Source organism: Stenella coeruleoalba (assembly GCF_951394435.1).
Source record: "Stenella coeruleoalba genome assembly, chromosome: 1".
Lineage (NCBI taxonomy): Eukaryota > Metazoa > Chordata > Mammalia > Artiodactyla > Delphinidae > Stenella > Stenella coeruleoalba.
Genome location: NC_137169.1, coordinates 162751267 through 162764254, shown reverse-complemented (window position 1 = coordinate 162764254; position 12988 = coordinate 162751267).

Below are 12988 nucleotides of genomic sequence, written 5' to 3'. Positions count from 1 at the left end.
AAAATGGGCAGAGGACTTGAATAGGCATTTTTTCAAAGAAGACATACAGCCATACAGGCACTGGAAAAGATTTCACTATCACTCATTATCAGGGAAATGCAAATCAAAACTACAATGAGATATCACCTAACCTGTTAGAATGTCTACTATCAAAAAGGTAAGAAATGACAAGTATTGGCTAGGATGTGAGGAAAAGGGAGCGTTTATACACTGTTGATGGGAATGTAAATTGGTGCAGCTACTATGGAGAACTGTATGGAGATTGCTCAAAAAAATTAAGACTAGAACTAGCCTTCTTGACCATATTTCCACATGCCATTCTCTCCTGAAACGTAATGAAAACGTTCTGTTTTTAAAACAGTTGTGACAGACTATGAAAAGTGGATACTGTACAAAAATGTGGAATGGAAGAGATCGTGGGGCAAGCGAAATGAACCACCGCCAACCATACCAAAGACCAGCCTTCATCCAAAGAAGGTGATGTTGTGCATATGGTGGGATTGGAAGGGAGTCCTCTATTATGAGCTCCTTCCAGAAAACTAAATGATTAATTCCAACAAGTACTGCTCCCAGTTAGACCAGCGGAAAGCAGCACTCGATGAAAAGCATCCGGAATTAGTCAACAGAAAATGCATAATCTTCCATCAGGATAACGCAAGACCACATGTTTCTTTGATGACCAGGCAAAAACTGTTACAGCTTGGCTGGGAAGTTCTGATTCATTCGCTGTATTCACCAGACATTGCATGTTTGGATTTCCATTTATTTCGGCCTTTACAAAATTCTTTTCTTGGAAAAAATTTCAATTCCCTGGAAGACTGTAAAAGGCACCTGGAACCGTTCTTTACTCAAAAAGATAAAAAGATTTGGGAAGATGGAATTATGAAGTTGCCTGAAAAATGGCAGAAGGTAGTAGAACAAAAGGGTGAATATGTTGTTCAATAAAGTTCTTGATGAAAATGAAAAAAAAAAAAAGAAGAGAACTAGCATATGATCCCCCTTTCCCATTTCTGGTTATTTATCTAAAGAACACAAAAACACTAATTCAAAAAGATATATGTTCGTTGCAGCATTTTTTACAATAGCCAAGATATGGAAACAAACTAAATGTCCATCAGCAGATGAAAGGATAAACAGATGTGGTATATAATACCATGGAATATTACTTAACCATAAAAAGATGAAATTTTGCCATTTGTGCAAACATAGGTGGACCTTGAGGGTATTTTACTAAGTGAAATAAGTCAGATAGAGAAAGACAAATACCATACGATTTTACTCAAATGTGGCATCTAAAAAACAAACAAACAAACAAGCAAAATAAATGAACAAATCTCACCAAACAAAAGCAAACAAGCAGATACAGAGAACAGAGTAGTGGCTACCAGAGGGGAAGGAGGAAGGGTGGTTGAAATGGGCAAAGGGGATCAACTGTATAGTGGCAGATGGAAACTGAATTCTTGGTGGTGAGCATGCTGTAGGGTGTAGAGAAATAGAAATACGAGGTTGTATACATGAAGCATGTAATGTTATAAACTGATGTTACCTCAATAAAAAATAAATTAAAACAATGTATTCTGCAACATTTATTTGCCACCTACAATATGCTGGACTCTGGACTAAGCATCAGGAATTTTGGGGTGAAAAGAACAGTCTCCCATTGTCTGATGGGAGAGTCCAGTGTGTAAAATGGTCATCACAGTGTAATATGAAAGGGATTATAAAAAGCGTGTATAACTTGAGTCTTCTTTTAAATTATTTCCATAGGATAAATTCCAACGAGTGAGATTCCTGGGTTACATTGACAAATTACTTTCTGAGAGGTGTCATGCAGGACAGGAATATCTCAGCGGAGAATGGGGGGGACCAGGTGATATCTGAGCAATGTCACTGTACCCAGACACCATCCTGAGAAGGGGTAGAGGGACCCCTTCAAGCTGTTAGGAGTTTGGGCTTTGAATTGACTGCTTTACCTAAAAGAGGTCTGAAAATGAAAGAGGTTAAGTTACCGTTAAATCATCAGGTTTAAGTATCTTGCCAATGCCACTTCATCTTTGCTATCAACAGAAGTTAACATCCAGAATAAAATGCAATTATAAAAAAATTTTTTACTTTTATGTTTCTGAGTAATATATAAATTTTGAAACTACCACCACCAAACACACACACACACACACACACACACACACTCACTTGAGGTCTTTTCTGGGCTTTTTGTTCCTTTACTGATTTAAAACGTATCTTTTTAGGTGGGGGGCCACGCCCTGCGGTATGCAGGATCCTAGTTGCCCAGCCAGGGATCGAACCTGTACCCCCTGCAGCGGAAGAGTGGAGTCTTAACCACTGGACCACCAGGGAAGCCACCCCTAAAATGTACCTTTAAAGTCAGAACTAAACTTTAAATGTGCTTGGGGCACTTTGAATCCACAGGCAATGTAGAAAGACATAATTCTTTTTTTTTCTCCTCTATTAATAGGCGTGGTTGGCATTTCCTTATACTTTGTGTCAGAGGAACTCAAAACTTTCTTGTATTGTTAACATTGAATGAGATGGGTGATGGCCAGCGTGGAAGGAAGCTTCTTGCTGAGAGTAAACGGAGGAGAGTGGGACAATTTGGAAAACGCTGCCAGAATTGTCTCTAGAGAATCCCAGCACGTCCTTTTGTTCCCTCACATTCCCTGTCCCCGTTTGCAACTGCTGGCCCGGCACCATGATTAAAAAAGCCCCCTTTCACTTTAAAAAGTGTCCTAATCTGAGTAACGAAGGGCATGGTCACCGTAGCTATGAAGCCCTTTTGCCACAAGGTGGCAGCATCTGCCCATGGTTGAAAAAGCACCGTAGCTTGCGGGTGGTTCCAGCATCTGTGGCAAGAAACTACCCCCCTTTCTTAACCCAGGAGAGGGCTGGAAATACAGCACGAGACCAACGAAATGAGGGTAGTTTAGAAAGCAAGGAGGTCATCTTGTCCACCCCCCAGACCTGACAACTATGAGAGAAGCTCATAGGATTCTCTTAGTGTGTGAAGTCAGACCTTGGTTCAAGCATTCCTGTGTGATACCCAGGGAAGGGTCCTCTCCACCAGCAGTTTCTGAGATCCTGACCTACAAAGACACTAGTCCTTGCACTGAAGGTGCACACTACTTAGATATGTTCAACTGGCCCATGAAGAAGGTTTTCCTAATGATCCTTTAATTGTTAGCTCTCTTCTTTTTTCTTCCTGTTTTTGGGCTGAATTCTTTCCTCCAAAAGGATAGGCTGAAGTCCTAACCCCCGGGACCTCTTGAAAATAAGGTCGTTGAAGATTTAATTTGTTGAAATGAGGCCGTACAGAGTAGAGCGGACCCATAATCCAATATGACTTGTGTCCGTATAAGAAGAGAAAGAGGTATGGATTGGAGTGATGCTACCACGGGTCAGGGAATGCCTGGGGTGAAAGAGGTAATCATTTCCTAGAGCCTTCAGAGGGATCGTGGCCCTGACAGAAGACTTTGAAACTGAGCAGACATTTTTTCAGAGGAAATGTAGATGGCCAACAGGCATATGAAAAAATGCTCAACATCACTAATCAACAGGGAAACGCAAGTGAAAACCACAATGAGTTATCACCTCATTCCTGTCAGAATGGCTATCATCAAAAAGAACACAAATAACAAATGTTTGGCAAGGATGTGGAAAAAAGGGAACACTTGTACACTTTGGTGGGGTTGTAAATTTGTGCAGCCACTATGGAAAACAGTACGGAGGTTTCTCAAAAAACTTAAACTAGAAGTACAATGTGACCCAGCAATTCCACCCCTGGGTATATATCTGAAAAAAACAAAAACACTAATTCAAAAAGATACATGTACCCCAATGTTCATAGCAGCACTATTTACTATTGCCAAGATATGGAAACAACCTGTGTCCATCAACAGATGAATGGATAAAGAAGATATGGTACATATATACACAATGGAATACTACTCATCCATTAAAAAAAATGAAATAATGTCATTTGCAGCAACATGGATGGACCTAGAGCTTAGCATACTAAGTGAAGTAAGTCAGAACCAAAAAGACAAATCCCATATATCATTTATATGTGGAATCTGAAAAATACAACGAACTAGTGAATATAACAAAAAAGAAGCAGACTCACAGATATAGAGAACAAACCAGTGGTTACCAGTGCGGGGGGTGGGAGGGGTGGAGGAGTGGGAGGTACAAACTATTGGGTATAAGTCAGGCTACAAGGCTGTATTGCACAATGCGGGGAATATAACCAATATTTTATAATAACTATAAATGGAAAGTAACCTGTAAAAATCGTGTAAATTTTTTTAAAAGAATATAAAGATCAAAAATAAATAAATAGGGACTTCCCTGGTGGCGCAGTGGTTAAGAACCTGCCTGCCAATGCAGGGGACACAGGTTGAAGCCCTGGTCCTGGAAGATCTCACATGCCGCGGAGCAACTAAGCCCGTGCGCCACAACTACTGGGCCTGCGCTCTAGAGCCCATGAGCCACAACTACTGAAGCCCGTGCACTTAGAGCCCATGCTCTGCAACAAGAGAAGCCACCTCAATGAGAAGCCCGTGCATCGCAATGAAGAGTAGCCCCCGCTCGCTGCAACTAGAGAAAACCCGCGTGCAGCAACGAAAACCCAACGCAGCCAAAAATAAATAAAATAAAAAATAAATAAATAAATAAAGAAGTCTTTGAAGGTATTGTGCATTAAGTAGAGGTTTGATTAGGTCACTTCTAAGGTCCCTCACATCTTATGATTCTATGATAATTTATGGTTCTAAGAGAATCCTTTCCTAACTTCTTAGGTTCATTGAATTCTCTCACTCTTTGGAGGTCTTATTTTTCTGAATATGTAAGTTTGTATTGATATTTGAGTTTTGCTGTTTCTTCCACAATTAGGTCGTACATTTTTTGAGGACCATACCTTATATTTATGCTTTACTACCCCCTCCCTAAGGCACCCAGCAACACTGCAGATGGTCACTGGGTTCTCAATAAAAAGTGGTCAGGGAGAGTTGCACAGGGAGTTTGGGGTTAGCAGATGCAAACTATTATATATAGAATGGATAAAAAACAAGGTCCTATTTTATAGCACAGGGAACTATATTCAATATCCTGTAATGGGAAAAAAAAAAAAAAAAGAGTGCTCAGGGAGGAAGGGTGGATCCAGCCCCGTCTTGCTTTTAGAGAGCAAAGCTCCCAGGCCCAAGTAGGTGCAGCTGCAGGATTCCAGCCCCTTCTCTCCTTCAAGATAAACCTCAGCTTCAAAAATTGAACAGTTAGGAAGGAAATAACCCCAGGAACTTTGAGGATCCTAGGCATTGGCTTTTGAAATGCAGAATGAGGCATCATTGTAGAAGCCATAAAAAATGAAAAGATTTTAAAAAGGTGAATGAAAGATTAAGGGTAATGATCTCTGAAGATAATCTGCCTTCTCAAATTAAGATGTTTTGTTACTGTAGAGCTTAAAAGATGATAATGTGAACAAATAAGCTTTATTTAGAACTTGCGACTCAATGAAATGTCCTATCATTGTGGAGACTGTCCCATTGTAGCAAATCTGGAAACTAAATGCATCCATCTGCTTGTTTCAATATTTGGTGAGGAAATGGCCTTGGGAGCCTCCTCTTATCAGCTTCTGCGGGATTTCGGGCAAGCTGGGCAAGTAACACAACATTCTTTCTGTAAAGGAAAGCGGAACCTGCCCTTTCTGTTTCCTACACGTATACAAGCTTAAGTCCAAAGAGCATGGAGATATTTTTGGGGGAGATGGGACCCGGGAGCTTGAGAGGGGACATCTGGTGGATGACCCCTCCAAAATTTTAAGTCTCAGCTTCTTCTAAACTCTCAGAGTCTGCAGAATTGATCCACCTCTCCCTATTAAGAACTAGCACCACTTTCTCTACCTCCCAAACCCCACCACCCCCTCCTTGTTTGAAGACACTACAGAGACCTCTCCCCACCATCTACTTTTCTAGTAAGTAGGCTTCTAATGAGAAGTAAGTCCCAGCATCACCCAGCTGGGATATACTGAGCCTGATAATGGAAAAAAGGGAATAGACCTCAAATGAGCTGCAAGTTCCAGCCAGCATGAACGAGCAAAAGTCAGAGGATTTCACATGGGACTGGATTCTGAAGCTGCTGAACCAAGGGGGCTGAAACATAAGAAAAGATATGGAAGAGTTTCTTGTTTGGGGAGCGCTCTCCAAGGATACAAGAGTTAACACCCTGGCAAGGACTTCAGGAAGTCCTCACTGTTCCAACGGCTCCTAGAAGCGTGGAAAAATTGATGGCCCAAGCCAGATGCAGCTGAAATGCCAGAGCTGCCCCAGCGGGCAGTGGAAGAAGTGATGAAAGGGTTCAGGAAGGGATCATGCTAGAGAGGATGTTTTATAAGGCTGGAAGACTTACCAGATGATTCTGTTCCATGAGAAGGCCCGGCGAATACACCATTCACAAAAGCTAAAAGAAATGAGCTAGTGAGAAAGACACCAGCATCACCAAAAAGATCGAGAGGGGCTCTCCTCTGTATGCCAGGCTGCTGGTAGGAGAGGTAGGTGGAGAAATTGGCTCAGTGATACCAGTGGTGTTGAGAGGCCCAGACCAAAGAGGCCAGGTGGATGCAGTTATTACGATGAGCAGTAAGTTTAGAGTGGCAGCCAACGGGCCTGACCCCAGAAAGTTATGGACACGATTAAAAGAATATGGTGTCTTGGGCTTCCCTGGTGGCGCAGTGGTTGAGTGTCCGCCTGCCGATGCAGGGGACATGGGTTCGTGCCCCGGTCCGGGAAGATCCCACATGCTACAGAGTGGCTGGGCCCGTGAGCCATGGCCGCTGAGCCTGCGCGTCCGGAGCCTGTGCTCCACAATGGGAGAGGCCACAACAGTGAGAGACCCTCGTACTGCAAAAATAATAATAATAATAATATGGTGTCTTTAGAGGCAAAATAAACACTCAACCAACAAGGGTGTTTCTTGGCTTATATCACTAGAAGAAGTCAAGGATGGATGACAAGGAGTGTAAGGGCAGCAACCCCAATAAAATGTCAGACTCAGATTCAGCCAGGTCCCGAAGAGAAAAAAAAAGGGAAAAACCTACAACACCAAACATACAGAGTCATGATTCCGTAAGTCCTTCCCAAAGGGACCCACAGTTGTTTGATTGGGTAACTGGGGGAAGGGGACCCCCAAATGTTCTAAGAACTATTGGACACTGACTCTGAGCTCACATGATACCCAGAGAACCAAAGCATCATCACAGCCCCCTGTTCTAACTAGTGGGGTATATGGGTAATGACTAAAGTCCCTGCCAAGGTCTGGTTTACAGTGTGCCCACTGGGTCTGCAGGTATACCTCCAGTCCCTGAATGTGTAACTGGGGTTGACATGCTTTTTAGCTGAATCATTGGGTCTTAGGCTTGTGGGTAAGAGCTATCCTAGTAGGGAAAGCCACATGGAAGCTTGTGAAACTGGTGCCTCCGCAGCCAAGATAATAAATACAAAATATTATTGCACAGTAGGGAGGAACTGTTGACATTTGTACCACCCTTAAGGATCTAAAGGATGCAGAGTGGCAGTTCCCATAATGTCACTATTCAGTTCAATAGTTGGCCCCTTCAGAAACCTAGTGGAGCCTGGAGGATGACAATAAACTACTGCAAACTCAACCAAATATTAGCCCCAATTCCAGCCACTGTATCTGTTTATCTACCACAGCAGATTTGACCTGGCCTCTGGCACGTAGTACGAAGCCTTGGTCTGATGAATGCATTCTTTGCTATTCCCTTCAGAGGAAAGGCTTAGAGACCATTTGAACTTATACGGGTGAATAACAACATAGGTTTACAATTTTGTCCCCAAGGCTACGTTAACTCCTCTGCCCTATGTCATAATATAGTCCAAAGGGATCTGGACCATCTGGACATCCTAAAGAATGTCACATCGCTCCATTATTTATTGATGGTATTATGCTAATCAGGCCGGGTGAGCAAAATGCACCTAGAATGCTGGAGGCCCCAGTAAGACACACATGCCTCAGAGGATGGGAGGAAGACCTCATGGAAGTTCCAGGGGACCACCCCATCAGCGATGTTTTTAGGGGTCCAGTGATCGGGGGCCAGCCAGGAACTCCCATCCCAAGTGAAAGACAAGATATTATATCTTGTACCTTCCACCACAATGAAGGAAGCAGCGTATTTGACAAGCTTCTTTGGTTCTGGAGGCAGCATACCCTCCACATAAAAATACTGCTCTAGCCCATACACCAGGCAGCATGAAATGCTTCTACCTTTGACCGGGGCCCAGATCAGGGTCCACATCCAGGACCTCGGCAGCAGGTCCAGGCTGAGATGGAAGCAGCCCTGCCACTTAATATTAGAGGTAGAGGTGTTGGGAAAAGATGCTATGTGGAGCTTATGACAAGCCCCAGTGGGAGAATCACAGCCTGGGCACGTAGTCCCCTGTGGTTGTTTGGCAAAGCCATGCCACCTGCAAGGGAGAATCATGTGTCTTTTGAAAAACAACTGCTATCGTGATACTGGGCCCTGGGAGAGACGTAACACCTGAACACAGGACCCCAGATGAATGTGCATGTGGAACTGCCCATCGTGAACTGAGAGCTATTACACCTACTAAGTCATAAGGTCAAGTATGCCAGCAGCAACTCAGAATAAATGGGAAGTGGTACAGCTGGGACCAAGCACAATAAGGGCTTGAGGGCACAAGCAGGCTGCATGATCAAGTAGCCTGTCCCTCATCTCCACCATCACTGCTGCACCAGTGCGCCTCCATAAGGGGCCACACAAAAGCACACATTAAACCACATGGAAGAGGAACAAAACCCAGGCTTTGTTTATAGATGAGTTGGTTTGATATGCGGGTTCAAGTTGAAAGTACCCAGTAGTTGTGTTACAAGGAGTGGCCTTGCAAAGCAGAGAGAGCAAGAGAAAGTCCTTCCAGGAAGTAGAACTTCAGGCAGCGCACCTACACTGTGTTAAAGGAAAAACGGCCTGATGTTAGAATAGAGATGGAGGCCTGGATAGAGAAAGATTGAAAGATTGGTTAAAGACATACGGTTGGACAAGGGAGCTGTATGAAGTGTGAAGCTCTTTGTATCATAGGCTAATGCCCACCAGAAAGTATCCACCATGGAAGAGGCACTAAATTACCAAGCAGACAGAATGATTTGGCCATCTGGCATCAGCCAGTTCCAGGCATTGGCCACCGTGGTGCTGGTACAATGGACACAAGAGAGAAGTGGGCTCCCAAGAACAGCCTGGGCTCCCACTAACCAAGGCTGAGTTTAGCACTGTTGCTAACGAGCGTCCAACCTGCCAGCAGCAGAGCTGAACACCAAGTCCCCCGTGCAGCACGATTCCTCGGGGAGACCAATTGCTCCTCCATGGCAAGTTAATTATTTGGAGCCCCTTCCATCCTGCAAGGGCCAGCGATTCGTCATCACAGGATAATGTCTATTACAAATAGCATCATAAGCAAATAATCCCAACCAGTAAGAAATATATTTGTTTTAATCCCCAGACTCAAGTCACTCCAGAAAGGTTATGCTAAGAGCTGTGGAGCATGTTTTCTCACACTGATCTATACCAACGTCCTGAGATGAGTTTCAGCTAAGATCTTAGGCTGCATGTATACTCCTATGATCTATGAAATAATATCCTGGGATTCTTTACTCTGTGCTTTTACCAGCAGGAACTTAACCATCTCAGTGCTCTCCTGGCTGCCTCCAGAACAAACGTCTTCTGTGTTTGGAAGGTGTGAATGTTGCTGGACCGTAATCTTTGCTGTCAGCCAAATGATGGTTGGAGCTGTAAAAGCCTGCTAATGGCATCATAAAACAATTATTTGTTCTATACAATTACTTTCATCTGTTATCATTTGGAGGAGTGACAAGTTGCATAGTTCACCTTCCTCTATGAGTTTCTTTTTTAAAAAAATTATTGATTTTTGGCTACGTTGGTTCTTCGTTGCTGTGCGCAGGCTTTCTCCAGTTGTGGCGAGCAGGGGCTACTCTTCGTTGCAGTGCGCAGGCTTCTCATTGAGGTGGCTTCTCTCATGGAGCGTGGGCTCTAGGTGCGCGGGCTTCAGTAGTTGTGGCACGTGGGTTCAGTAGTTGTAGCTCACAGGCTTAGTTGCTCCACGGCATGTGGGATCTTCCTGGGCCAGGACTAGAACCCGTGTCCTCTTCATTGGCAGGCAGATTCTTAACCACTGCACCACCAGGGAAGTCCCTCTATGAGTTTCTGAGGAAGTGATAAAGAACTTGTAGTAATCCAAGTGTTTTAAAACAATGTTTTCTTCAGCCTTCAGTATTCTGACCAGAGCTTGGCTGAGGGAGGGGGAGGAAGGATGTGTCTCTCCCGTAAATAACAAGGATAGAAAAAAGCTTACGTGTGTGGGTAGAGGAAGCAGAAAAATTTGCAGTGATGTGTAAGGAGGAATGTAAGTCTTGACCACCAGCGACATGGAAGCATAAAACATCTCTATACATTGCTCTTATTCATTAGAAAACATGTTTTGGAGAGGAAAGAGATCAATACAGATTGTTTCAGCACAAATGACTTTTCTTGCATTGGTTAGCATTCTGTTTGCTGATTTTCCCTCTGCTGTGTCTACTGAACAAAGAAAATCCTTTGCTACAACTGGGATTAGAGGTTGGAGGTGGGGGGTCAGGGAGTGGACAAAGTTCTTCCCAGTTGTGACATTTGGTCTAAGTATTATTTTGCCTTTTTCTGGAGTCTGGGCCCTGTAATCAGAAGGTCACAGTGTCATAAACCTGTGTAAAGAGGCCACCGGTGGCTTTGTGCTGGGCAAGAGAATTCAGTTATGTTCCCAAGAGAAGTAGCCAGTACCGTTTTTACCCCCATAAATCTTCAGAGAGGGGACCAGCTTGGCTCTGGACCAGTGCTCTGAAAACTGGCCCATGCTTTCCAAACTAACTGGACTTTATAACTTAACGTCTTTACTAATCAAATAGTCTTTAAGACACTTGCTCTCTGTTGCTGTAAGCTAAGCTATTAATCCTATCAGATAATATTTATTGAGAATTTACTGCAGGTTGTGCCCTTTGAGTTACATGGATTATCTCACTTAATTCGCGTACGAACTTTATAAGGTAGGTGCTATTATTCTCCTGTGTTACAGATTAGGAAAATGAGGTTTAAAGAAGATAAGTAATCTGACCCACATCACTTTCCCAGCAAAAAGTACAACTGGGATATTAATTTGGAGGGAGCCTGACTCCAAGTCTGTGTGATCAACCATGAGGCTATACTGCTCTCTGGGGAGCTGGGAGGGGAGAATCTAGCCAGCCATCAACCCTCTCTACCACCTGCACAGAGATCGTTCAAACCTGGGGATAAGCCTCTGAAGGCAGGACCACCATGTACAGTTCTTCAGGTTGTACACTGCTCCAGCGTGCCACGCCTAAGGGGATGCCATCCACACTGTAGTGTGTTCAAACTTACATGGGAGGCCCTAGGTGTTTGTGAAGATCTGGAGCTCACGACCAAGTCCTGGGACAGCAGTACACATGGCTGTGCACAAGGACACTGGCATGCACAGATGCGTGAGACAGTCTCGTCCCAGCCATATTCCAGGCATCCCATGGTGGTGTTTCTTTTCCTCTCCTATTGCTTTCAGTGGCTCAATTCCTACCCTTACCCTGCCTGCAAACCTGGAAGGGGGAAAGCATAGGTAATACATACTGCCCCAATGGCTATCCAAGTTATGCAACAATACACCAACTAAATTTATTTTTCTGAAGGAAGAAGTGCCACTTCTAATTGGCTCAAGGATGCTACATACTCTATCGGGGTCCTGGTGAGGGTTTTTAACTGTAGCCCGCAGCACGTGTATCCTCTGGAACCCCTTCCTTGTTGAGTGCTTGGGGTATATCTGCCATTTTTTTTGTTTGTTTTTATATAAATTTATTTATTTTATTCTATTTTTGGCTGTGTTGGGTCTTTGTTGCTGCACGCGGGCTTTCTCTAGTTGCAGCAAGTGGGGGCTACCCTTCATTGCGGCGTGTAGACTTATTGCAGTAACTTCTCTTGTTGCGGAGCACTGGGCTCTAGGCACGTGGGCTTCAGTAGCCGTGGCACACGGGCTCAGTCGTTGTGGTGCATGGGCTCAGCTGCCCCGTGGCATGTGTGATCTTCCCGGACCAGGGCTTGAACCCATGTCCCCTGCATTGGCAGGAGGACTCTTAACCACTGCACCACCAGGGAAGCCCCTATGCCTTCCGTTTTGATGTCAGTTTAAAACCAACAGAGGCAGGCAAATTATATCTTCTACAAGGAAAAAATCCCATCCATGAAATATCTTCCAAAGGGAAATATTGGGATTTTTTTTCTTTAAATAATGGATTTTTAATGAATTATTTTTAAATAAAATTCTATCATTTTTTTTCTCGTATAATTGCTTTACAATGGTGTGTTAGTTTCTGTTTTACAACAAAATGAATCAGCTATGCATATACATATGTTCCCATATCTCTTCCCTCTTGTGTCTCCCTCCCTCCCACCCTCCCTATCCCACCCCTCCAGGCGGTCACAAAGCACCGAGCTGATCTCTCTGTGCTATGCGGCTGCTTTATTGGGATATTTTTGAAGTGTGCCATCCATCTGGATAAGCCACACTTGTCAGTGTTCTTTCTCCATGGAGATCATCTCATTTACTCTATTGTGCTTTGTCCAGGGCATGAGCTGGTAACTACCAGGCATGCAGTTGAACTGGAGTCAGGGACCCAAACTGCCTCCCCATGGAAATTGAAGGGGCCCAGCCAGCTAGGAGGAACCAGATGCCAGCCAGAAAGCAGGGGAATTCCTCTCCTGAATTTTCTCTTCTGCCATATATTGTTGCATCACTTACCCGGGAGAGGTCTGAATGGGCTGGCTGATCTGGGGCATCCTAAAAAGTCTGGGACCCTGGACTGGAGGCGAAATGAGAGGTAGAAGGATGTGGGT